Genomic DNA, 24,555 nt, shown 5'->3' with positions numbered 1-24,555 from the left:
CTGTTGCTTATGGCGGTCTCTGTGAGCTTCTCAGTGACATTCAGCCATCCAGGTATCCCGCCTGCAGTAGACGGAATGTGGCAATGGAACGCTGGCTGCGCGTGTCATAATAGGCTCTGAGCCTTTATATACCTGCGCACAGCAGCAGCCACCTTCAGTCTGCTGCTGGACAGCCAGCAGCAGCAGCAGCAGGAGAGGTAATTAATCAGCAACCCTCCTGCTAAGGGTAGACAGCTGCTCGTTCCACCCCCCCCCCCGCCTTAATTGGTTCTCCTCCCTTCCAACGGTGTTGAGGCGGGTGGGAACAGCCGGGGGTTGAGGGTACTGTGCTAAAAGAGGTGGAGTTATGCAGATCTAAAACGCGTGGATTGCAGCAGCAGCAAGCCGAAAAGTGCAGGCATGTGAGGGATCTAGAGGTTGACAGCATGTCTTCTTAACGGGAGTCCAGGTGGCCATCTCCACAAATGGACTTTTCAGAATCCTTGGGTGGCACCGTAGTCGGAAACCAATTCTGGTTATCGCTTCTCGGCCTTTTGGCTAAGATCAAGTGTAGTATCTGTTCTTATCAGTTTAATATCTGATACGTCCCCTATCTGGGGACCATATATTAAATGGATTTTTAGAACAGGGAGATGGAAAAAGAGCTTGCTCTGTCCACTCCACGCATTGACCTGGTATTGCAGTATCTCCAGGACCGGTGCACCCCTTCTTTAATGCAGTTTCTAAAATCAGAAAGAATTGAATTCAATGCTTTTTGTTCATTTTGCTTATTTGTCGGATTTTGGGATGGACTCTTTGGCTTTGCTTTTCTTCTCCTCATTGGATTTTTCATGTTAAAAGTTGCAGAAGCCAGATGACAAGCTCATTTTGGTTCAACTTCAGCAACTGTGCATTGCATTGCCATGTAATGTAATGTAATGCAATGCTATCTATCTAGCTCTCCCTCTATACTTCCTTTTGGATAAACAGACATATTAGGCAAGCATTTTGGAGCTTTCACCTAAATAACTACAGGTGGTGAGATAAGCTGCACAATATAATTGACCTTTCAGTATATTGTTGCACACACACCATCTATTTAGCAAATGCCCTTGTTATCAACAGCAGCCTTTTAAACTCACCTGAGCTAACAGGTATGTGCGCTGGTTACTCTGCTGCGCTTAAAATTTCTTTTTTGGCTTGCTACAATGCCTTTTCTGAAACGTTGTCTCCCTCTGCTGGAACACTGACTTCTTTCATTTAATGCCTGCAGACTATAAAAGAGAAACCAACCCAAAAAGTTTGGTTGATTAGTCTGTGGCATTCTTTTAAACTGTTGCTTATGGCGGTCTCTGTGAGCTTCTCAGTGACATTCAGCCATCCAGGTATCCCGCCTGCAGTAGACGGAATGTGGCAATGGAACGCTGGCTGCGCGTGTCATAATAGGCTCTGAGCCTTTATATACCTGCGCACAGCAGCAGCCACCTTCAGTCTGCTGCTGGACAGCCAGCAGCAGCAGCAGCAGCAGGAGGGGTAATTAATCAGCAACCCTCCTGCTAAGGGTAGACAGCTGCTCGTTCCACCCCCCCCCCGCCTTAATTGGTTCTCCTCCCTTCCAACGGTGTTGAGGCGGGTGGGAACAGCCGTGGGTTGAGGGTACTGTGCTAAAAGAGGTGGAGTTATGCAGATCTAAAACGCGTGGATTGCAGCAGCAGCAAGCCGAAAAGTGCAGGCATGTGAGGGATCTAGAGGTTGACAGCATGTCTTCTTAACGGGAGTCCAGGTGGCCATCTCCACAAATGGACTTTTCAGAATCCTTGGGTGGCACCGTAGTCGGAAACCAATTCTGGTTATCGCTTCTCGGCCTTTTGGCTAAGATCAAGTGTAGTATCTGTTCTTATCAGTTTAATATCTGATACGTCCCCTATATGGGGACCATATATTAAATGGATTTTTAGAACAGGGAGATGGAAAAAGAGCTTGCTCTGTCCACTCCACGCATTGACCTGGTATTGCAGTATCTCCAGGACCGGTGCACCCCTTCTTTAATGCAGTTTCTAAAATCAGAAAGAATTGAATTCAATGCTTTTTGTTCATTTTGCTTGTTTGTCGGATTTTGGGATGGACTCTTTGGCTTTGCTTTTCTTCTCCTCATTGGATTTTTCATGTTAAAAGTTGCAGAAGCCAGATGACAAGCTCATTTTGGTTCAACTTCAGCAACTGTGCATTGCATTGCCATGTAATGTAATGTAATGCAATGCTATCTATCTAGCTCTCCCTCTATACTTCCTTTTGGATAAACAGACATATTAGGCAAGCATTTTGGAGCTTTCACCTAAATAACTACAGGTGGTGAGATAAGCTGCACAATATAATTGACCTTTCAGTATATTGTTGCACACACACCATCTATTTAGCAAATGCCCTTGTTATCAACAGCAGCCTTTTAAACTCACCTGAGCTAACAGGTATGTGAGCTGGTTACTCTGCTGCGCTTAAAATTTCTTTTTTGGTTTGCTACAATGCCTTTTCTGAAACGTTGTCTCCCTCTGCTGGAACACTGACTTCTTTCATTTAATGCCTGCAGACTATAAAAGAGAAACCAACCCAAAAAGTTTGGTTGATTAGTCTGTGGCATTCTTTTAAACTGTTGCTTATGGCGGTCTCTGTGAGCTTCTCAGTGACATTCAGCCATCCAGGTATCCCGCCTGCAGTAGACGGAATGTGGCAATGGAACGCTGGCTGCGCGTGTCATAATAGGCTCTGAGCCTTTATATACCTGCGCACAGCAGCAGCCACCTTCAGTCTGCTGCTGGACAGCCAGCAGCAGCAGCAGCAGGAGAGGTAATTAATCAGCAACCCTCCTGCTAAGGGTAGACAGCTGCTCGTTCCACCCCCCCCCCGCCTTAATTGGTTCTCCTCCCTTCCAACGGTGTTGAGGCGGGTGGGAACAGCCGGGGGTTGAGGGTACTGTGCTAAAAGAGGTGGAGTTATGCAGATCTAAAACGCGTGGATTGCAGCAGCAGCAAGCCGAAAAGTGCAGGCATGTGAGGGATCTAGAGGTTGACAGCATGTCTTCTTAACGGGAGTCCAGGTGGCCATCTCCACAAATGGACTTTTCAGAATCCTTGGGTGGCACCGTAGTCGGAAACCAATTCTGGTTATCGCTTCTCGGCCTTTTGGCTAAGATCAAGTGTAGTATCTGTTCTTATCAGTTTAATATCTGATACGTCCCCTATCTGGGGACCATATATTAAATGGATTTTTAGAACAGGGAGATGGAAAAAGAGCTTGCTCTGTCCACTCCACGCATTGACCTGGTATTGCAGTATCTCCAGGACCGGTGCACCCCTTCTTTAATGCAGTTTCTAAAATCAGAAAGAATTGAATTCAATGCTTTTTGTTCATTTTGCTTGTTTGTCGGATTTTGGGATGGACTCTTTGGCTTTGCTTTTCTTCTCCTCATTGGATTTTTCATGTTAAAAGTTGCAGAAGCCAGATGACAAGCTCATTTTGGTTCAACTTCAGCAACTGTGCATTGCATTGCCATGTAATGTAATGTAATGCAATGCTATCTATCTAGCTCTCCCTCTATACTTCCTTTTGGATAAACAGACATATTAGGCAAGCATTTTGGAGCTTTCACCTAAATAACTACAGGTGGTGAGATAAGCTGCACAATATAATTGACCTTTCAGTATATTGTTGCACACACACCATCTATTTAGCAAATGCCCTTGTTATCAACAGCAGCCTTTTAAACTCACCTGAGCTAACAGGTATGTGAGCTGGTTACTCTGCTGCGCTTAAAATTTCTTTTTTGGTTTGCTACAATGCCTTTTCTGAAACGTTGTCTCCCTCTGCTGGAACACTGACTTCTTTCATTTAATGCCTGCAGACTATAAAAGAGAAACCAACCCAAAAAGTTTGGTTGATTAGTCTGTGGCATTCTTTTAAACTGTTGCTTATGGCGGTCTCTGTGAGCTTCTCAGTGACATTCAGCCATCCAGGTATCCCGCCTGCAGTAGACGGAATGTGGCAATGGAACGCTGGCTGCGCGTGTCATAATAGGCTCTGAGCCTTTATATACCTGCGCACAGCAGCAGCCACCTTCAGTCTGCTGCTGGACAGCCAGCAGCAGCAGCAGCAGGAGAGGTAATTAATCAGCAACCCTCCTGCTAAGGGTAGACAGCTGCTCGTTCCACCCCCCCCCCGCCTTAATTGGTTCTCCTCCCTTCCAACGGTGTTGAGGCGGGTGGGAACAGCCGGGGGTTGAGGGTACTGTGCTAAAAGAGGTGGAGTTATGCAGATCTAAAACGCGTGGATTGCAGCAGCAGCAAGCCGAAAAGTGCAGGCATGTGAGGGATCTAGAGGTTGACAGCATGTCTTCTTAACGGGAGTCCAGGTGGCCATCTCCACAAATGGACTTTTCAGAATCCTTGGGTGGCACCGTAGTCGGAAACCAATTCTGGTTATCGCTTCTCGGCCTTTTGGCTAAGATCAAGTGTAGTATCTGTTCTTATCAGTTTAATATCTGATACGTCCCCTATCTGGGGACCATATATTAAATGGATTTTTAGAACAGGGAGATGGAAAAAGAGCTTGCTCTGTCCACTCCACGCATTGACCTGGTATTGCAGTATCTCTAGGACCGGTGCACCCCTTCTTTAATGCAGTTTCTAAAATCAGAAAGAATTGAATTCAATGCTTTTTGTTCATTTTGCTTGTTTGTCGGATTTTGGGATGGACTCTTTGGCTTTGCTTTTCTTCTCCTCATTGGATTTTTCATGTTAAAAGTTGCAGAAGCCAGATGACAAGCTCATTTTGGTTCAACTTCAGCAACTGTGCATTGCATTGCCATGTAATGTAATGTAATGCAATGCTATCTATCTAGCTCTCCCTCTATACTTCCTTTTGGATAAACAGACATATTAGGCAAGCATTTTGGAGCTTTCACCTAAATAACTACAGGTGGTGAGATAAGCTGCACAATATAATTGACCTTTCAGTATATTGTTGCACACACATCATCTATTTAGCAAATGCCCTTGTTATCAACAGCAGCCTTTTAAACTCACCTGAGCTAACAGGTATGTGAGCTGGTTACTCTGCTGCGCTTAAAATTTCTTTTTTGGTTTGCTACAATGCCTTTTCTGAAACGTTGTCTCCCTCTGCTGGAACACTGACTTCTTTCATTTAATGCCTGCAGACTATAAAAGAGAAACCAACCCAAAAAGTTTGGTTGATTAGTCTGTGGCATTCTTTTAAACTGTTGCTTATGGCGGTCTCTGTGAGCTTCTCAGTGACATTCAGCCATCCAGGTATCCCGCCTGCAGTAGACGGAATGTGGCAATGGAACGCTGGCTGCGCGTGTCATAATAGGCTCTGAGCCTTTATATACCTGCGCACAGCAGCAGCCACCTTCAGTCTGCTGCTGGACAGCCAGCAGCAGCAGCAGCAGGAGAGGTAATTAATCAGCAACCCTCCTGCTAAGGGTAGACAGCTGCTCGTTCCACCCCCCCCCGCCTTAATTGGTTCTCCTCCCTTCCAACGGTGTTGAGGCGGGTGGGAACAGCCGGGGGTTGAGGGTACTGTGCTAAAAGAGGTGGAGTTATGCAGATCTAAAACGCGTGGATTGCAGCAGCAGCAAGCCGAAAAGTGCAGGCATGTGAGGGATCTAGAGGTTGACAGCATGTCTTCTTAACGGGAGTCCAGGTGGCCATCTCCACAAATGGACTTTTCAGAATCCTTGGGTGGCACCGTAGTCGGAAACCAATTCTGGTTATCGCTTCTCGGCCTTTTGGCTAAGATCAAGTGTAGTATCTTTCGAAAAGGCGGTTTTGGATGTTGGCCGCCCTAGTAGATTGATACATTATGCACACTGGGGTTTAGGCGCTTGTTAGTACGCCAGGTGGCTAATATAGTCATCTGGTGGAAAGCATGGCCCCCCAGGATCGACGCCATTGGGCCGGGGAAGATCGAAAGCCCGAAGTGTGAAGTGCCCCAGGAGTGGTGACCCTGGGGTGCCTTAACTCACTGGGATTGGGAACCCCACTTGAGTTTATGGCACATTTGCACAAGCACTTCAAATTTTCTTTCTTCGCACACACCCTTATTCCGGGCCTTCTGGCCTTAGGATGGGGAATTTTTCAATTCCCGGTCGAAGGTCCGGGCAGTATTATACTGTGAAACCTTCACTATTTATTTAATTTCTTTGTCACTGTGTGTCCACTTATTCACGTGTGTCACGTCCTACTAGGATTTTGTCGGGATGCGGTTCCCTTACGGGTTCCTCTCTTGGCAGGTCTAGGGGGGGAGTGTGTGGCCATCAGGTTCCGCTCCCCCCTGAACCCCCCTGGCTCTCCTCTTTCGGGAGGAGAGCGTTGTTGGCTCCCCTCTTCCGGGAGGGGAGCACAGTCTTTGGCTCCCAGTGCCTTGCTCGGGTGAGAACTCGGGCAGGTGCTGGGGGTAAGATTGGGTCGCCTCTGGCTTCGGCTGGAGGTGGCTGTTTGTCCCTGTTCCTCGCTGTGGCCTTTTGGCTCGGAGGGACAGGGAATGGTTTGGGGGACCCTTCTCCTTTTGGAGAGGGTTTCAAGAAGACCAGCATCCTAGTGCACTTTTTTTGTGGCACTTGTCACTTTTTTAAGCGCACTCGGGTTTTGTACACGATTTCGGGCTTTCGATAAAAAAAAAAAAAAATCTGTTCTTATCAGTTTAATATCTGATACGTCCCCTATCTGGGGACCATATATTAAATGGATTTTTAGAACAGGGAGATGGAAAAAGAGCTTGCTCTGTCCACTCCACGCATTGACCTGGTATTGCAGTATCTCCAGGACCGGTGCACCCCTTCTTTAATGCAGTTTCTAAAATCAGAAAGAATTGAATTCAATGCTTTTTGTTCATTTTGCTTGTTTGTCGGATTTTGGGATGGACTCTTTGGCTTTGCTTTTCTTCTCCTCATTGGATTTTTCATGTTAAAAGTTGCAGAAGCCAGATGACAAGCTCATTTTGGTTCAACTTCAGCAACTGTGCATTGCATTGCCATGTAATGTAATGTAATGCAATGCTATCTATCTAGCTCTCCCTCTATACTTCCTTTTGGATAAACAGACATATTAGGCAAACATTTTGGAGCTTTCACCTAAATAACTACAGGTGGTGAGATAAGCTGCACAATATAATTGACCTTTCAGTATATTGTTGCACACACACCATCTATTTAGCAAATGCCCTTGTTATCAACAGCAGCCTTTTAAACTCACCTGAGCTAACAGGTATGTGAGCTGGTTACTCTGCTGCGCTTAAAATTTCTTTTTTGGTTTGCTACAATGCCTTTTCTGAAACGTTGTCTCCCTCTGCTGGAACACTGACTTCTTTCATTTAATGCCTGCAGACTATAAAAGAGAAACCAACCCAAAAAGTTTGGTTGATTAGTCTGTGGCATTCTTTTAAACTGTTGCTTATGGCGGTCTCTGTGAGCTTCTCAGTGACATTCAGCCATCCAGGTATCCCGCCTGCAGTAGACGGAATGTGGCAATGGAACGCTGGCTGCGCGTGTCATAATAGGCTCTGAGCCTTTATATACCTGCGCACAGCAGCAGCCACCTTCAGTCTGCTGCTGGACAGCCAGCAGCAGCAGCAGCAGGAGAGGTAATTAATCAGCAACCCTCCTGCTAAGGGTAGACAGCTGCTCGTTCCACCCCCCCCCCGCCTTAATTGGTTCTCCTCCCTTCCAACGGTGTTGAGGCGGGTGGGAACAGCCAGGGGTTGAGGGTACTGTGCTAAAAGAGGTGGAGTTATGCAGATCTAAAACGCGTGGATTGCAGCAGCAGCAAGCCGAAAAGTGCAGGCATGTGAGGGATCTAGAGGTTGACAGCATGTCTTCTTAACGGGAGTCCAGGTGGCCATCTCCACAAATGGACTTTTCAGAATCCTTGGGTGGCACCGTAGTCGGAAACCAATTCTGGTTATCGCTTCTCGGCCTTTTGGCTAAGATCAAGTGTAGTATCTGTTCTTATCAGTTTAATATCTGATACGTCCCCTATCTGGGGACCATATATTAAATGGATTTTTAGAACAGGGAGATGGAAAAAGAGCTTGCTCTGTCCACTCCACGCATTGACCTGGTATTGCAGTATCTCCAGGACCGGTGCACCCCTTCTTTAATGCAGTTTCTAAAATCAGAAAGAATTGAATTCAATGCTTTTTGTTCATTTTGCTTGTTTGTCGGATTTTGGGATGGACTCTTTGGCTTTGCTTTTCTTCTCCTCATTGGATTTTTCATGTTAAAAGTTGCAGAAGCCAGATGACAAGCTCATTTTGGTTCAACTTCAGCAACTGTGCATTGCATTGCCATGTAATGTAATGTAATGCAATGCTATCTATCTAGCTCTCCCTCTATACTTCCTTTTGGATAAACAGACATATTAGGCAAGCATTTTGGAGCTTTCACCTAAATAACTACAGGTGGTGAGATAAGCTGCACAATATAATTGACCTTTCAGTATATTGTTGCACACACACCATCTATTTAGCAAATGCCCTTGTTATCAACAGCAGCCTTTTAAACTCACCTGAGCTAACAGGTATGTGAGCTGGTTACTCTGCTGCGCTTAAAATTTCTTTTTTGGTTTGCTACAATGCCTTTTCTGAAACGTTGTCTCCCTCTGCTGGAACACTGACTTCTTTCATTTAATGCCTGCAGACTATAAAAGAGAAACCAACCCAAAAAGTTTGGTTGATTAGTCTGTGGCATTCTTTTAAACTGTTGCTTATGGCGGTCTCTGTGAGCTTCTCAGTGACATTCAGCCATCCAGGTATCCCGCCTGCAGTAGACGGAATGTGGCAATGGAACGCTGGCTGCGCGTGTCATAATAGGCTCTGAGCCTTTATATACCTGCGCACAGCAGCAGCCACCTTCAGTCTGCTGCTGGACAGCCAGCAGCAGCAGCAGCAGGAGAGGTAATTAATCAGCAACCCTCCTGCTAAGGGTAGACAGCTGCTCGTTCCACCCCCCCCGCCTTAATTGGTTCTCCTCCCTTCCAACGGTGTTGAGGCGGGTGGGAACAGCCGGGGGTTGAGGGTACTGTGCTAAAAGAGGTGGAGTTATGCAGATCTAAAACGCGTGGATTGCAGCAGCAGCAAGCCGAAAAGTGCAGGCATGTGAGGGATCTAGAGGTTGACAGCATGTCTTCTTAACGGGAGACCAGGTGGCCATCTCCACAAATGGACTTTTCAGAATCCTTGGGTGGCACCGTAGTCGGAAACCAATTCTGGTTATCGCTTCTCGGCCTTTTGGCTAAGATCAAGTGTAGTATCTGTTCTTATCAGTTTAATATCTGATACGTCCCCTATCTGGGGACCATATATTAAATGGATTTTTAGAACAGGGAGATGGAAAAAGAGCTTGCTCTGTCCACTCCACGCATTGACCTGGTATTGCAGTATCTCCAGGACCGGTGCACCCCTTCTTTAATGCAGTTTCTAAAATCAGAAAGAATTGAATTCAATGCTTTTTGTTCATTTTGCTTGTTTGTCGGATTTTGGGATGGACTCTTTGGCTTTGCTTTTCTTCTCCTCATTGGATTTTTCATGTTAAAAGTTGCAGAAGCCAGATGACAAGCTCATTTTGGTTCAACTTCAGCAACTGTGCATTGCATTGCCATGTAATGTAATGTAATGCAATGCTATCTATCTAGCTCTCCCTCTATACTTCCTTTTGGATAAACAGACATATTAGGCAAGCATTTTGGAGCTTTCACCTAAATAACTACAGGTGGTGAGATAAGCTGCACAATATAATTGACCTTTCAGTATATTGTTGCACACACACCATCTATTTAGCAAATGCCCTTGTTATCAACAGCAGCCTTTTAAACTCACCTGAGCTAACAGGTATGTGAGCTGGTTACTCTGCTGCGCTTAAAATTTCTTTTTTGGTTTGCTACAATGCCTTTTCTGAAACGTTGTCTCCCTCTGCTGGAACACTGACTTCTTTCATTTAATGCCTGCAGACTATAAAAGAGAAACCAACCCAAAAAGTTTGGTTGATTAGTCTGTGGCATTCTTTTAAACTGTTGCTTATGGCGGTCTCTGTGAGCTTCTCAGTGACATTCAGCCATCCAGGTATCCCGCCTGCAGTAGACGGAATGTGGCAATGGAACGCTGGCTGCGCGTGTCATAATAGGCTCTGAGCCTTTATATACCTGCGCACAGCAGCAGCCACCTTCAGTCTGCTGCTGGACAGCCAGCAGCAGCAGCAGCAGGAGAGGTAATTAATCAGCAACCCTCCTGCTAAGGGTAGACAGCTGCTCGTTCCACCCCCCCCCCGCCTTAATTGGTTCTCCTCCCTTCCAACGGTGTTGAGGCGGGTGGGAACAGCCGGGGGTTGAGGGTACTGTGCTAAAAGAGGTGGAGTTATGCAGATCTAAAACGCGTGGATTGCAGCAGCAGCAAGCCGAAAAGTGCAGGCATGTGAGGGATCTAGAGGTTGACAGCATGTCTTCTTAACGGGAGTCCAGGTGGCCATCTCCACAAATGGACTTTTCAGAATCCTTGGGTGGCACCGTAGTCGGAAACCAATTCTGGTTATCGCTTCTCGGCCTTTTGGCTAAGATCAAGTGTAGTATCTGTTCTTATCAGTTTAATATCTGATACGTCCCCTATCTGGGGACCATATATTAAATGGATTTTTAGAACAGGGAGATGGAAAAAGAGCTTGCTCTGTCCACTCCACGCATTGACCTGGTATTGCAGTATCTCCAGGACCGGTGCACCCCTTCTTTAATGCAGTTTCTAAAATCAGAAAGAATTGAATTCAATGCTTTTTGTTCATTTTGCTTGTTTGTCGGATTTTGGGATGGACTCTTTGGCTTTGCTTTTCTTCTCCTCATTGGATTTTTCATGTTAAAAGTTGCAGAAGCCAGATGACAAGCTCATTTTGGTTCAACTTCAGCAACTGTGCATTGCATTGCCATGTAATGTAATGTAATGCAATGCTATCTATCTAGCTCTCCCTCTATACTTCCTTTTGGATAAACAGACATATTAGGCAAGCATTTTGGAGCTTTCACCTAAATAACTACAGGTGGTGAGATAAGCTGCACAATATAATTGACCTTTCAGTATATTGTTGCACACACACCATCTATTTAGCAAATGCCCTTGTTATCAACAGCAGCCTTTTAAACTCACCTGAGCTAACAGGTATGTGAGCTGGTTACTCTGCTGCGCTTAAAATTTCTTTTTTGGTTTGCTACAATGCCTTTTCTGAAACGTTGTCTCCCTCTGCTGGAACACTGACTTCTTTCATTTAATGCCTGCAGACTATAAAAGAGAAACCAACCCAAAAAGTTTGGTTGATTAGTCTGTGGCATTCTTTTAAACTGTTGCTTATGGCGGTCTCTGTGAGCTTCTCAGTGACATTCAGCCATCCAGGTATCCCGCCTGCAGTAGACGGAATGTGGCAATGGAACGCTGGCTGCGCGTGTCATAATAGGCTCTGAGCCTTTATATACCTGCGCACAGCAGCAGCCACCTTCAGTCTGCTGCTGGACAGCCAGCAGCAGCAGCAGCAGGAGAGGTAATTAATCAGCAACCCTCCTGCTAAGGGTAGACAGCTGCTCGTTCCACCCCCCCCCCGCCTTAATTGGTTCTCCTCCCTTCCAACGGTGTTGAGGCGGGTGGGAACAGCCGGGGGTTGAGGGTACTGTGCTAAAAGAGGTGGAGTTATGCAGATCTAAAACGCGTGGATTGCAGCAGCAGCAAGCCGAAAAGTGCAGGCATGTGAGGGATCTAGAGGTTGACAGCATGTCTTCTTAACGGGAGTCCAGGTGGCCATCTCCACAAATGGACTTTTCAGAATCCTTGGGTGGCACCGTAGTCGGAAACCAATTCTGGTTATCGCTTCTCGGCCTTTTGGCTAAGATCAAGTGTAGTATCTGTTCTTATCAGTTTAATATCTGATACGTCCCCTATCTGGGGACCATATATTAAATGGATTTTTAGAACAGGGAGATGGAAAAAGAGCTTGCTCTGTCCACTCCACGCATTGACCTGGTATTGCAGTATCTCTAGGACCGGTGCACCCCTTCTTTAATGCAGTTTCTAAAATCAGAAAGAATTGAATTCAATGCTTTTTGTTCATTTTGCTTGTTTGTCGGATTTTGGGATGGACTCTTTGGCTTTGCTTTTCTTCTCCTCATTGGATTTTTCATGTTAAAAGTTGCAGAAGCCAGATGACAAGCTCATTTTGGTTCAACTTCAGCAACTGTGCATTGCATTGCCATGTAATGTAATGTAATGCAATGCTATCTATCTAGCTCTCCCTCTATACTTCCTTTTGGATAAACAGACATATTAGGCAAGCATTTTGGAGCTTTCACCTAAATAACTACAGGTGGTGAGATAAGCTGCACAATATAATTGACCTTTCAGTATATTGTTGCACACACACCATCTATTTAGCAAATGCCCTTGTTATCAACAGCAGCCTTTTAAACTCACCTGAGCTAACAGGTATGTGAGCTGGTTACTCTGCTGCGCTTAAAATTTCTTTTTTGGTTTGCTACAATGCCTTTTCTGAAACGTTGTCTCCCTCTGCTGGAACACTGACTTCTTTCATTTAATGCCTGCAGACTATAAAAGAGAAACCAACCCAAAAAGTTTGGTTGATTAGTCTGTGGCATTCTTTTAAACTGTTGCTTATGGCGGTCTCTGTGAGCTTCTCAGTGACATTCAGCCATCCAGGTATCCCGCCTGCAGTAGACGGAATGTGGCAATGGAACGCTGGCTGCGCGTGTCATAATAGGCTCTGAGCCTTTATATACCTGCGCACAGCAGCAGCCACCTTCAGTCTGCTGCTGGACAGCCAGCAGCAGCAGCAGCAGGAGAGGTAATTAATCAGCAACCCTCCTGCTAAGGGTAGACAGCTGCTCGTTCCACCCCCCCCCCGCCTTAATTGGTTCTCCTCCCTTCCAACGGTGTTGAGGCGGGTGGGAACAGCCGGGGGTTGAGGGTACTGTGCTAAAAGAGGTGGAGTTATGCAGATCTAAAACGCGTGGATTGCAGCAGCAGCAAGCCGAAAAGTGCAGGCATGTGAGGGATCTAGAGGTTGACAGCATGTCTTCTTAACGGGAGTCCAGGTGGCCATCTCCACAAATGGACTTTTCAGAATCCTTGGGTGGCACCGTAGTCGGAAACCAATTCTGGTTATCACTTCTCGGCCTTTTGGCTAAGATCAAGTGTAGTATCTGTTCTTATCAGTTTAATATCTGATACGTCCCCTATCTGGGGACCATATATTAAATGGATTTTTAGAACAGGGAGATGGAAAAAGAGCTTGCTCTGTCCACTCCACGCATTGACCTGGTATTGCAGTATCTCCAGGACCGGTGCACCCCTTCTTTAATGCAGTTTCTAAAATCAGAAAGAATTGAATTCAATGCTTTTTGTTCATTTTGCTTGTTTGTCGGATTTTGGGATGGACTCTTTGGCTTTGCTTTTCTTCTCCTCATTGGATTTTTCATGTTAAAAGTTGCAGAAGCCAGATGACAAGCTCATTTTGGTTCAACTTCAGCAACTGTGCATTGCATTGCCATGTAATGTAATGTAATGCAATGCTATCTATCTAGCTCTCCCTCTATACTTCCTTTTGGATAAACAGACATATTAGGCAAGCATTTTGGAGCTTTCACCTAAATAACTACAGGTGGTGAGATAAGCTGCACAATATAATTGACCTTTCAGTATATTGTTGCACACACACCATCTATTTAGCAAATGCCCTTGTTATCAACAGCAGCCTTTTAAACTCACCTGAGCTAACAGGTATGTGAGCTGGTTACTCTGCTGCGCTTAAAATTTCTTTTTTGGTTTGCTACAATGCCTTTTCTGAAACGTTGTCTCCCTCTGCTGGAACACTGACTTCTTTCATTTAATGCCTGCAGACTATAAAAGAGAAACCAACCCAAAAAGTTTGGTTGATTAGTCTGTGGCATTCTTTTAAACTGTTGCTTATGGCGGTCTCTGTGAGCTTCTCAGTGACATTCAGCCATCCAGGTATCCCGCCTGCAGTAGACGGAATGTGGCAATGGAACGCTGGCTGCGCGTGTCATAATAGGCTCTGAGCCTTTATATACCTGCTGTGATGAACCTGTAGCCGCCATCTTGGTAATGATAAATCATATCCAGGGATGGCCACACTTCAGCAGCCCCCACCCTTGGGACCTTCTGTTAAAACGTCAACTAGATAGTTTCCCCCCATCCAGGCTCCTGTAAGATAAGAAGCCTACTTAACACTTGAATGCTAGGAGCTTCAAAGACTTCGAGAGGAAACACAGCCAGCAGGGGGGGGTGCTTCGTCTATCTGTACCTGACCATTTGTCCCATAGGACTAGTTTCTTTGTCTGTCACAAGCATGGAGGCATAAGATATAGAAACATGAAAAGTACACGCATGTTGCATGGGATGGGCCAATAAAAAAATATCACGGCGTCCCGGAGCCATTGCGCACACAAGCCTCCGCGGTAGACGTTTGTACGTGCTCTGGAAGCCAAGATATAGCGCTGAGCCATTCCTGAGGACCGTATGGTATCATAATTGATATCAAAAGGTCGGTTACGGCGGCCCGAATCCATGGGAACCCCTGGGGGTATCATGAGACCATCCCAGAAGAAGTTATTGGGTTCCATAGAATTTGGGCTTCTGATCGAAGTTAGACCTGAGGGTGGAGACTGAGCCAGCTGACCTCACCAGCAGTGGGCGGGACGGGGCAGGTAGGATAGCAGGACAGACAAGAGACAAGTCAGTCTTGACCCAAGAGTGGTGTGCTGAACATCTGAGCACCAGCTGAGGCCACCAAGGGGAGGAGCAGTTTGACCATGCGGTGGTAGGCCTCAGCCTGTAACAAAGAACCGTGCCTGCGATCGCAGAATCCTCTCCCTGCGTCACAAGAAAATCAAGAAACCGGTAACTGATATGCTGTGGTGATTCTGTGTGTTGTATTCCATTGTTGTATAGTTTAGCCTGACCTTATACCTGTGTATATTTAGTTGTATATCGTGTATCTAGTGTATTATTATAATCAATTACCTCAAGTAATTGTGGGCCTGCCTTTTATTCTGCATAACGAACGCACGTCCGTGTGAGCTCGGCTCAAGCCAAAAACGCTACCCAGGGTTGGTTCCTGACCCGATATAGGCCCATTCACGGACTGGGCGTATATCTAAAATAGGGACTGGTGGCAGCATACCAACTGGGGATTGGGGAAGGCTGGTAGTGACGGTCGGAGGTTCAGATATATATATTCCTGGCGCGGCCAAGGAAGATATATATACCGCCCTCACTACAGAGGGCCCCGATACCCAGTAGGTTACAGGACAGTCTCCCTGGTGACCGCTTATCCTAGGTGCAGTTCCTTGACTGACCTGAGGCTAAGAGGGCGCTAGCGAGTTGTGCTGTGTAGTGACGTTACGGTTTAGTGACGTTGAAGGGATAACACACTACCGTGTTCCCTGCGCTGGTTGCAGCTACCTGGCACTACTTTCTCTAGGTGCAGTACCTTGACTGACCTGAGAGGTAAGGGGGCGCCAGAGAGCTGCACCCACCGGCCGGCTTTCATCACATTGGTGGCAGAGCGGTGGGATTGCAGAATAATAGTGTTGTGGGACCCCTACTCCCAGGCACTAAAGACTGCCAGTGGTAACTTCCACTGCTGGAGTCTTAAGGTCAGCCCAACATTAGACGGTCAGGCTAAAAGTATAACAAGGTGTGTGCAAACTCAGGGTTGCAGCGGTGTCGGTTACCAAGATGGCAGACGGCACCAGGAGCAAGACCCTGCAGGAGGCTAATGCTACGGTCCGTGTGGCAGGAGGGGAGGACATTGTTACTCATGGCGAGGAGGAGTCCAGCCCGGGCACCTCAGGGAGCCAGTCCCCAGTATACGGTCCCGCAGTGGGCTGCCCACCACCTACCCAGCCCAGCCTGTCCAGATCACAAGCCCTTTTACAAGCGGCTATGGCAAGTCTCCAGTCTCATGGCGATGCCGTCTACAAAACCCTCCTGGCAGCATCAGAGAAGGCAGCGGAGGAGGAGCGCGAAGCTGCGGAGCGCCGGGAGGCTGCGGAGCGTGCAGAGCGGGCTGCAGAGCGCCGGGAGGCTGCGGAGCGTGAAGCTGCGGAGCGTGCAGAGCGAGCTGCGGAGCGCCAGCACCAACTGGACCTGGCCCAGCGGGGGCTTCCGCTAGAGCAACCAACCCATCAGGAGACCAAGTCGTCCAAAGTCCGAGCTGAGGACTTCCCTCTACTGGAGAAGGATGGGGACCTGGACTCCTTTCTGGTGGCATTTGAACGGACCTGTCTTCAGCACCATCTGGCCCGGGATCAGTGGGCCAGATACCTGACCCCCCGTTTGAGGGGTAAGTCCCTGGATGCCTTGGGGGACTTACCTGCCGGGGAGGTACAGAACTACGACTGCATCAAGCGGGCCCTGATCCGGCAGTACAACCTCACTCCCGAGTCGTACCGCCAGAAGTTCCGGAGCCTGCTGCGTGGCCCCAAGGACACCTGGACCGATCATATGCGGGCGCTGTTGAGAGCCGCAGAGCACTGGACCTCGGGTCTAGCGCTTACTACCCGCCAGGAGGTCCAGGAACTGTTCGTCACGGAGCAGTTCTTGTGGAACTGCCCAGAGGACCTCCGACAGTTCCTCCGTGACCGAAAACCAACAGGGGCTTCTGCTACAGCCGCCCTGGCAGACGAGTATGCCAATAACAGGGCGCCTGAGCTGAAGAAGTCTGCCAGCAGCACCTGGAGAGGGGGTAAGCCCAGTCATGCCCCTGTTTCCCCGGCCCCTAGAACACAAGGGGTGTATCCCCCTGTTGCCCTCTCCAGGCAAGGACCAGACGTAAGACGTTGTCATCTATGCAACAAACCAGGACACTTTAGGGCTGAGTGTCCCCAGCGCCAAAAGACCCCATCCCAGTCCCAGAGAGCGCCCAATGTTTTGTGTGTGGGAGGGGGTGGTGGTAGGTCCCTGGACAACATCCAACCCGTCACCATAGGCCGTTCTGCGGTCATGGGACTGCGGGACACGGGCGCTGAACGAACACTGGTACGGCCTGAGGTGGTGTCCCCCCAGGACTTGGTACCAGGAAAGACTCTTTCCGTCTCCGGGGTTGGAGGCGTGGAGCCGGCACTTCCCGTTGCCATGGTGTATTTGGACTGGGGTGCCGGAAGGGGGATGCGGGAGGTGGGAGTAACGCCAAATATTCCCGCAAATGTTTTATTAGGGACCGACTTGGGGCGTCTAGTATCGCAGTATGTACCCTCTGAACCCCCAAGTTCGGCCCCCCAAGAGTGTATTGATTTGTCTGCTGCTAATGCCAACCATGTTGTATGTAGTGTGTGTCCTGCTGAGGAGGAGGGAGTGAAACCTGAGGGTAACACCTGCACAGACACAACACAAACAGGGTTAGTGAAAGCAGGTGGGGAGTGTGGGGATGCCCGCAGAGGTGCTCAGCCGGCGTGCCGTGACCTCTTGTCCTCCGGTGAGGGAGGGGGCGGGCAGGATTCTGTAGAGGGAAGCTCAGGGATGGAGAGGGGGGCAGCTACCGGCAGTGTAGGGCTCCCAGGGGTATCCAGGCTGCTGAGTATAGGCCCACTGCAGGGGGAGGAACAGGCCATGGGAGGTGGGGGTGTCCCAAGAGAGGAGCCGCCAGGTAAGACCCCAGGGCAGGAGTTCCCCACATCCGAGATGTCCAAAGGCCTAGGAAGCCTGCCTGATCGGGCGGCTTGGTCAGAAACAGAGGGGAAGCAGGCACTACCCACGGTCACAGCGGTCATAGCCGCTGTCACCAGGAGTGGGAGCGCCGGAGCCCAAGGAGCCTTGCAGAGGTCCGACGGCTTCCCCACTTCTGACCAAGTGTCTGCCGGGTCAGACAGCGGCCAGGTGACATGCCCGGAGGGGCTGACGGAGGATGTGGCAGTTTCGTCGATTCTGGCCACATCAAGTCAGGAATTTCAGGCTGCGTTGGAAGCAGACGACAGCCTGAAAGCTCTCAAGGAACAGGCGGCACAGCCTCCCATGGAGTCAGACTGCGAGCGTGTGGTCTGGGACCAGGGACGGCTGTACCGGGTAACGGTCCAGCAGGGTTCACCGGAGGCGTGGCCCAGGGACCGACAGTTAGTGGTACCCTATCCGTTCAGGGCGGAATTGTTGCGGATCGCACACGAGATTCCGATGGCCGGACACCTAGGGATCGCTAAAACCAAGGCCAGGATAGCTCAGCATTTCTACTGGCCTGGGATGGGAGCCGCGGTGGGTGCCTACTGCCGTTCGTGTGACACCTGTCAGAGGGTGGGGAAGGCGGGGCCGCGCCCCAAAGCCCCACTGGTAACTCTGCCAATCATCGAAGAGCCTTTCTCGAGGGTCGCTGTGGATCTTATTGGACCTCTGTCCACTCCCAGCCACTCCGGGAAATGCTTCATACTCACGGTAGTGGACTATGCCACCCGGTACCCGGAAGCGGTAGCTTTGTCGTCCATTCGGGCCGACAAGGTGGCTACCGCCTTACTGGAGATCTTCTCCAGAGTGGGTTTCCCCCAAGAAATGCTCACCGACCGAGGGACCCAGTTCATGTCGCGGCTGATGGAGTCCCTCTGTAAGCAAATGCAGGTGCAACATCTGGTGGCCAGCCCGTATCACCCACAGACTAATGGCCTGTGTGAGCGGTTCAATGGCACCTTAAAGCAGATGCTTAAGATGTTGGTCGACTCCCACGGGAGAGACTGGGAGCGTTACCTCCCACACCTCCTATTTGCTTACCGGGAGGTTCCGCAGGCCTCAACGGGGTTCTCCCCCTTTGAGCTCCTGTACGGGCGACGGGTACGGGGCCCCCTGGCTCTGGTGAAGGAAGCATGGGAAGGGGATTTGGCCACCCCCGAGGTGTCGGTCATCGAGTATGTCGTGCGCCACCGGGACAGGATGATGGCCTTGGCAAAGCTGGTGCAGGACAATATGGCCCAGGCCCAGGCCGACCAGAAGCGGTGGTACGACCAGAATGCTTGTGAGAGGACCTACCAGGTGGGTCAAAAGGTGTGGGTACTGGTCCCCGTACCACAGAACAAGCTTCAGGCAGCCTGGGAAGGTCCCTACTTCGTGCACCAGAAACTCAATGCCGTCACCTATCTGGTCACCCTGGATCACGCCCGTGGAAGGAGGAAGGCCTTCCACGTGAACATGATGAAGGCTCATCATGAGCGGGAAGCGACTGCCCACCCAGTGTGCAACCTTCCCGAGGAAGGAGAGGTAGAAACCCTCCTGGATCTGCTCACCCAAGCCAAGGCGGGTGGGTCCATCGAGGATGTGGGGGTTGGCCACCAGCTCACGGAGGACCAACGGTCCCAGCTGGGGACCACCCTGCACCCCTTCCGGGGGCTGTTCAGCAGCCTGCCCGGAAGGACTGAGATGGCTGTCCACGACGTGGACACTGGCGATCACCCGCCGATCCGGCGTTCAGCATATCGGGTCTCTTTCGAGGTGCAGGGAAACATGCGCCAAGAGATAGACGAGATGCTGAAGCTGGGGGTGATCCAGGCATCCAGCAGCGCGTGGGCCTCGCCTGTAGTCCTCGTACCAAAGAAGGACCGAACTACACGGTTCTGCGTGGACTACCGGGGGCTCAACGCTGTAACGGCCACCGATGCGTTCCCCATACCACGCATCGATGACCTGCTCGATCGGATGGCCGGGGCTAAGTACCTGACCATCATGGATCTGAGCCGGGGGTACTGGCAGATTCCTCTGACCCCCGCGGCAAGGGAACGCTCTGCCTTTATCACCCCTTTTGGACTGTACGAGTCCACAGTGATGCCATTCGGCATGAAGAATGCCCCTGCCACTTTTCAGCGGATGGTCAATACGCTGCTTGAGGGACTTGAAGGGTACGCGGCTGCGTACTTGGACGATATTGTAGTCTTCAGTCCCACTTGGGAGGATCACCTAGAGCACCTGCGGCAGGTGCTCGGTCGGATCCACCGGGCAGGCTTGACCATCAAGCCGGAAAAGTGCCAGCTGGGCATGAGTGAGGTCCTCTACCTGGGTCACCGGGTAGGCGGGGGGGTTCTGAAGCCAGAACCGGGGAAAGTGGATGCCATCGCATCCTGGCCCACTCCTAGGACCAAAAAGCAGGTGATGTCCTTCTTGGGGACCGCCGGGTACTATAGGAGGTTCGTCCCACACTATAGCACCCTGGCCAAGCCCCTGACGGACCTCACCAAGAAGAAGCTGCCCGTCGCAGTCGACTGGACAGTCGCCTGCGAGACAGCTTTCGGGGCACTCAAGGCCGCCCTAAGTAGCTCCCCTGTACTGCAAGCTGCCGACTTCGACCGGCCGTTTGTGGTACAGACCGACGCCAGTGACTTTGGCCTCGGTGCTGTGCTAAGTCAGGTCAACACGACAGGCCAGGAACATCCTGTCTTGTACCTGAGCAGGAAGCTACTGCCCCGGGAGGTGGCTTACTCCACGGTGGAAAAAGAATGCCTGGCAATTGTATGGGCCCTGCAGCGTCTGCAGCCCTACTTGTACGGGAGCCATTTCACCGTGGAGACGGACCACAACCCCCTCAGCTGGTTACACACGGTCTCTGGGTCGAATGGCAGGTTGCTACGCTGGAGCCTCGCTCTCCAGCAGTACCACTTCTCCATTCGCCACAGAAGAGGCCGTGACCACGGTAACGCTGACGGGTTATCCCGGCAAGGGGAGGGTGCAGAAGGACGCACGGGGGAACACAGGAATGTGCTACCCCCTCGCGCCCTCGTATAGGGGGAGGTGTGATGAACCTGTAGCCGCCATCTTGGTAATGATAAATCATATCCAGGGATGGCCACACTTCAGCAGCCCCCACCCTTGGGACCTTCTGTTAAAACGTCAACTAGATAGTTTCCCCCCATCCAGGCTCCTGTAAGATAAGAAGCCTACTTAACACTTGAATGCTAGGAGCTTCAAAGACTTCGAGAGGAAACACAGCCAGCAGGGGGGGGTGCTTCGTCTATCTGTACCTGACCATTTGTCCCATAGGACTAGTTTCTTTGTCTGTCACAAGCATGGAGGCATAAGATATAGAAACATGAAAAGTACACGCATGTTGCATGGGATGGGCCAATAAAAAAATATCACGGCGTCCCGGAGCCATTGCGCACACAAGCCTCCGCGGTAGACGTTTGTACGTGCTCTGGAAGCCAAGATATAGCGCTGAGCCATTCCTGAGGACCGTATGGTATCATAATTGATATCAAAAGGTCGGTTACGGCGGCCCGAATCCATGGGAACCCCTGGGGGTATCATGAGACCATCCCAGAAGAAGTTATTGGGTTCCATAGAATTTGGGCTTCTGATCGAAGTTAGACCTGAGGGTGGAGACTGAGCCAGCTGACCTCACCAGCAGTGGGCGGGACGGGGCAGGTAAGATAGCAGGACAGACAAGAGACAAGTCAGTCTTGACCCAAGAGTGGTGTGCTGAACATCTGAGCACCAGCTGAGGCCACCAAGGGGAGGAGCAGTTTGACCATGCGGTGGTAGGCCTCAGCCTGTAACAAAGAACCGTGCCTGCGATCGCAGAATCCTCTCCCTGCGTCACAAGAAAATCAAGAAACCGGTAACTGATATGCTGTGGTGATTCTGTGTGTTGTATTCCATTGTTGTATAGTTTAGCCTGACCTTATACCTGTGTATATTTAGTTGTATATCGTGTATCTAGTGTATTATTATAATCAATTACCTCAAGTAATTGTGGGCCTGCCTTTTATTCTGCATAACGAACGCACGTCCGTGTGAGCTCGGCTCAAGCCAAAAACGCTACCCAGGGTTGGTTCCTGACCCGATATAGGCCCATTCACGGACTGGGCGTATATCTAAAATAGGGACTGGTGGCAGCATACCAACTGGGGATTGGGGAAGGCTGGTAGTGACGGTCGGAGGTTCAGATATATATATTCCTGGCGCGGCCAAGGAAGATATATATACCGCCCTCACTACAGAGGGCCCCGATACCCAGTAGGTTACAGGACAGTCTCCCTGGCGACCGCTTATCCTAGGTGCAGTTCCTTGACTGACCTGAGGCTAAGAGGGCGCTAGCGAGTTGTGCTGTGTAGTGACGTTACGGTTTAGTGACGTTGAAGGGATAACACACTACCGTGTTCCCTGCGCTGGTTGCAGCTACCTGGCACTACTTTCTCTAGGTGCAGTACCTTGACTGACCTGAGAGGTAAGGGGGCGCCAGAGAGCTGCACCCACCGGCCGGCTTTCATCACACCTGCGCACAGCAGCAGCCACCTTCAGTCTGCTGCTGGACAGCCAGCAGCAGCAGCAGCAGGAGAGGTAATTAATCAGCAACCCTCCTGCTAAGGGTAGACAGCTGCTCGTTCCACCCCCCCCCGCCTTAATTGGTTCTCCTCCCTTCCAACGGTGTTGAGGCGGGTGGGAACAGCCGGGGGTTGAGGGTACTGTGCTAAAAGAGGTGGAGTTATGCAGATCTAAAACGCGTGGATTGCAGCAGCAGCAAGCCGAAAAGTGCAGGCATGTGAGGGATCTAGAGGTTGACAGCATGTCTTCTTAACGGGAGTCCAGGTGGCCATCTCCACAAATGGACTTTTCAGAATCCTTGGGTGGCACCGTAGTCGGAAACCAATTCTGGTTATCGCTTCTCGGCCTTTTGGCTAAGATCAAGTGTAGTATCTGTTCTTATCAGTTTAATATCTGATACGTCCCCTATCTGGGGACCATATATTAAATGGATTTTTAGAACAGGGAGATGGAAAAAGAGCTTGCTCTGTCCACTCCACGCATTGACCTGGTATTGCAGTATCTCCAGGACCGGTGCACCCCTTCTTTAATGCAGTTTCTAAAATCAGAAAGAATTGAATTCAATGCTTTTTGTTCATTTTGCTTGTTTGTCGGATTTTGGGATGGACTCTTTGGCTTTGCTTTTCTTCTCCTCATTGGATTTTTCATGTTAAAAGTTGCAGAAGCCAGATGACAAGCTCATTTTGGTTCAACTTCAGCAACTGTGCATTGCATTGCCATGTAATGTAATGTAATGCAATGCTATCTATCTAGCTCTCCCTCTATACTTCCTTTTGGATAAACAGACATATTAGGCAAGCATTTTGGAGCTTTCACCTAAATAACTACAGGTGGTGAGATAAGCTGCACAATATAATTGACCTTTCAGTATATTGTTGCACACACACCATCTATTTAGCAAATGCCCTTGTTATCAACAGCAGCCTTTTAAACTCACCTGAGCTAACAGGTATGTGAGCTGGTTACTCTGCTGCGCTTAAAATTTCTTTTTTGGTTTGCTACAATGCCTTTTCTGAAACGTTGTCTCCCTCTGCTGGAACACTGACTTCTTTCATTTAATGCCTGCAGACTATAAAAGAGAAACCAACCCAAAAAGTTTGGTTGATTAGTCTGTGGCATTCTTTTAAACTGTTGCTTATGGCGGTCTCTGTGAGCTTCTCAGTGACATTCAGCCATCCAGGTATCCCGCCTGCAGTAGACGGAATGTGGCAATGGAACGCTGGCTGCGCGTGTCATAATAGGCTCTGAGCCTTTATATACCTGCGCACAGCAGCAGCCACCTTCAGTCTGCTGCTGGACAGCCAGCAGCAGCAGCAGCAGGAGAGGTAATTAATCAGCAACCCTCCTGCTAAGGGTAGACAGCTGCTCGTTCCACCCCCCCCCCGCCTTAATTGGTTCTCCTCCCTTCCAACGGTGTTGAGGCGGGTGGGAACAGCCGGGGGTTGAGGGTACTGTGCTAAAAGAGGTGGAGTTATGCAGATCTAAAACGCGTGGATTGCAGCAGCAGCAAGCCGAAAAGTGCAGGCATGTGAGGGATCTAGAGGTTGACAGCATGTCTTCTTAACGGGAGTCCAGGTGGCCATCTCCACAAATGGACTTTTCAGAATCCTTGGGTGGCACCGTAGTCGGAAACCAATTCTGGTTATCGCTTCTCGGCCTTTTGGCTAAGATCAAGTGTAGTATCTGTTCTTATCAGTTTAATATCTGATACGTCCCCTATCTGGGGACCATATATTAAATGGATTTTTAGAACAGGGAGATGGAAAAAGAGCTTGCTCTGTCCACTCCACGCATTGACCTGGTATTGCAGTATCTCCAGGACCGGTGCACCCCTTCTTTAATGCAGTTTCTAAAATCAGAAAGAATTGAATTCAATGCTTTTTGTTCATTTTGCTTGTTTGTCGGATTTTGGGATGGACTCTTTGGCTTTGCTTTTCTTCTCCTCATTGGATTTTTCATGTTAAAAGTTGCAGAAGCCAGATGACAAGCTCATTTTGGTTCAACTTCAGCAACTGTGCATTGCATTGCCATGTAATGTAATGTAATGCAATGCTATCTATCTAGCTCTCCCTCTATACTTCCTTTTGGATAAACAGACATATTAGGCAAGCATTTTGGAGCTTTCACTTAAATAACTACAGGTGGTGAGATAAGCTGCACAATATAATTGACCTTTCAGTATATTGTTGCACACACACCATCTATTTAGCAAAT

The 24,555-nt window shown here is 49.3% G+C and overlaps 12 non-coding genes and 1 pseudogene across 12 annotated transcripts; all 13 read left to right on the top strand.

The window, feature by feature from the left end:
* The first annotated feature begins 517 nt into the window (after positions 1–517).
* On the top strand, positions 518–708 carry LOC141188992 (U2 spliceosomal RNA). Its single transcript, XR_012263066.1, has one exon. It is a non-coding gene; the product is annotated as a U2 spliceosomal RNA (small nuclear RNA).
* A 1,123-nt stretch (positions 709–1,831) lies between these two features.
* Positions 1,832–2,022, top strand: LOC141191282 (U2 spliceosomal RNA). The gene has a single exon (XR_012265280.1). It is a non-coding gene; the product is annotated as a U2 spliceosomal RNA (small nuclear RNA).
* A 1,120-nt stretch (positions 2,023–3,142) lies between these two features.
* Positions 3,143–3,333, top strand: LOC141188981 (U2 spliceosomal RNA). Its single transcript, XR_012263055.1, has one exon. It is a non-coding gene; the product is annotated as a U2 spliceosomal RNA (small nuclear RNA).
* Positions 3,334–4,453: 1,120 nt separating this feature from the next.
* LOC141184568 (U2 spliceosomal RNA) lies at positions 4,454–4,644 on the top strand. Its single transcript, XR_012259311.1, has one exon. It is a non-coding gene; the product is annotated as a U2 spliceosomal RNA (small nuclear RNA).
* A 1,119-nt stretch (positions 4,645–5,763) lies between these two features.
* On the top strand, positions 5,764–5,855 carry LOC141186184 (U2 spliceosomal RNA; annotated as a pseudogene).
* Positions 5,856–6,642: 787 nt separating this feature from the next.
* Positions 6,643–6,831, top strand: LOC141185776 (U2 spliceosomal RNA). The gene has a single exon (XR_012260393.1). It is a non-coding gene; the product is annotated as a U2 spliceosomal RNA (small nuclear RNA).
* Positions 6,832–7,951: 1,120 nt separating this feature from the next.
* LOC141188970 (U2 spliceosomal RNA) lies at positions 7,952–8,142 on the top strand. Its single transcript, XR_012263044.1, has one exon. It is a non-coding gene; the product is annotated as a U2 spliceosomal RNA (small nuclear RNA).
* A 1,118-nt stretch (positions 8,143–9,260) lies between these two features.
* LOC141188958 (U2 spliceosomal RNA) lies at positions 9,261–9,451 on the top strand. Its single transcript, XR_012263033.1, has one exon. It is a non-coding gene; the product is annotated as a U2 spliceosomal RNA (small nuclear RNA).
* Positions 9,452–10,571: 1,120 nt separating this feature from the next.
* On the top strand, positions 10,572–10,762 carry LOC141188946 (U2 spliceosomal RNA). The gene has a single exon (XR_012263021.1). It is a non-coding gene; the product is annotated as a U2 spliceosomal RNA (small nuclear RNA).
* Positions 10,763–11,882: 1,120 nt separating this feature from the next.
* On the top strand, positions 11,883–12,073 carry LOC141184567 (U2 spliceosomal RNA). The gene has a single exon (XR_012259310.1). It is a non-coding gene; the product is annotated as a U2 spliceosomal RNA (small nuclear RNA).
* A 1,120-nt stretch (positions 12,074–13,193) lies between these two features.
* Positions 13,194–13,384, top strand: LOC141191342 (U2 spliceosomal RNA). Its single transcript, XR_012265339.1, has one exon. It is a non-coding gene; the product is annotated as a U2 spliceosomal RNA (small nuclear RNA).
* Positions 13,385–22,674: 9,290 nt separating this feature from the next.
* On the top strand, positions 22,675–22,865 carry LOC141188935 (U2 spliceosomal RNA). The gene has a single exon (XR_012263010.1). It is a non-coding gene; the product is annotated as a U2 spliceosomal RNA (small nuclear RNA).
* Positions 22,866–23,985: 1,120 nt separating this feature from the next.
* LOC141188924 (U2 spliceosomal RNA) lies at positions 23,986–24,176 on the top strand. Its single transcript, XR_012262999.1, has one exon. It is a non-coding gene; the product is annotated as a U2 spliceosomal RNA (small nuclear RNA).
* Positions 24,177–24,555: the final 379 nt, after the last annotated feature.

Source organism: Phyllobates terribilis, unplaced genomic scaffold (genome assembly GCF_046119375.1).
Source record: "Phyllobates terribilis strain yellow unplaced genomic scaffold, ASM4611937v1 Scaffold_40__1_contigs__length_11209783, whole genome shotgun sequence".
Lineage (NCBI taxonomy): Eukaryota > Metazoa > Chordata > Amphibia > Anura > Dendrobatidae > Phyllobates > Phyllobates terribilis.
The sequence above is the reverse complement of the archived record's forward strand: the minus strand, read 5'-3'. Positions and strand labels throughout refer to the sequence as shown.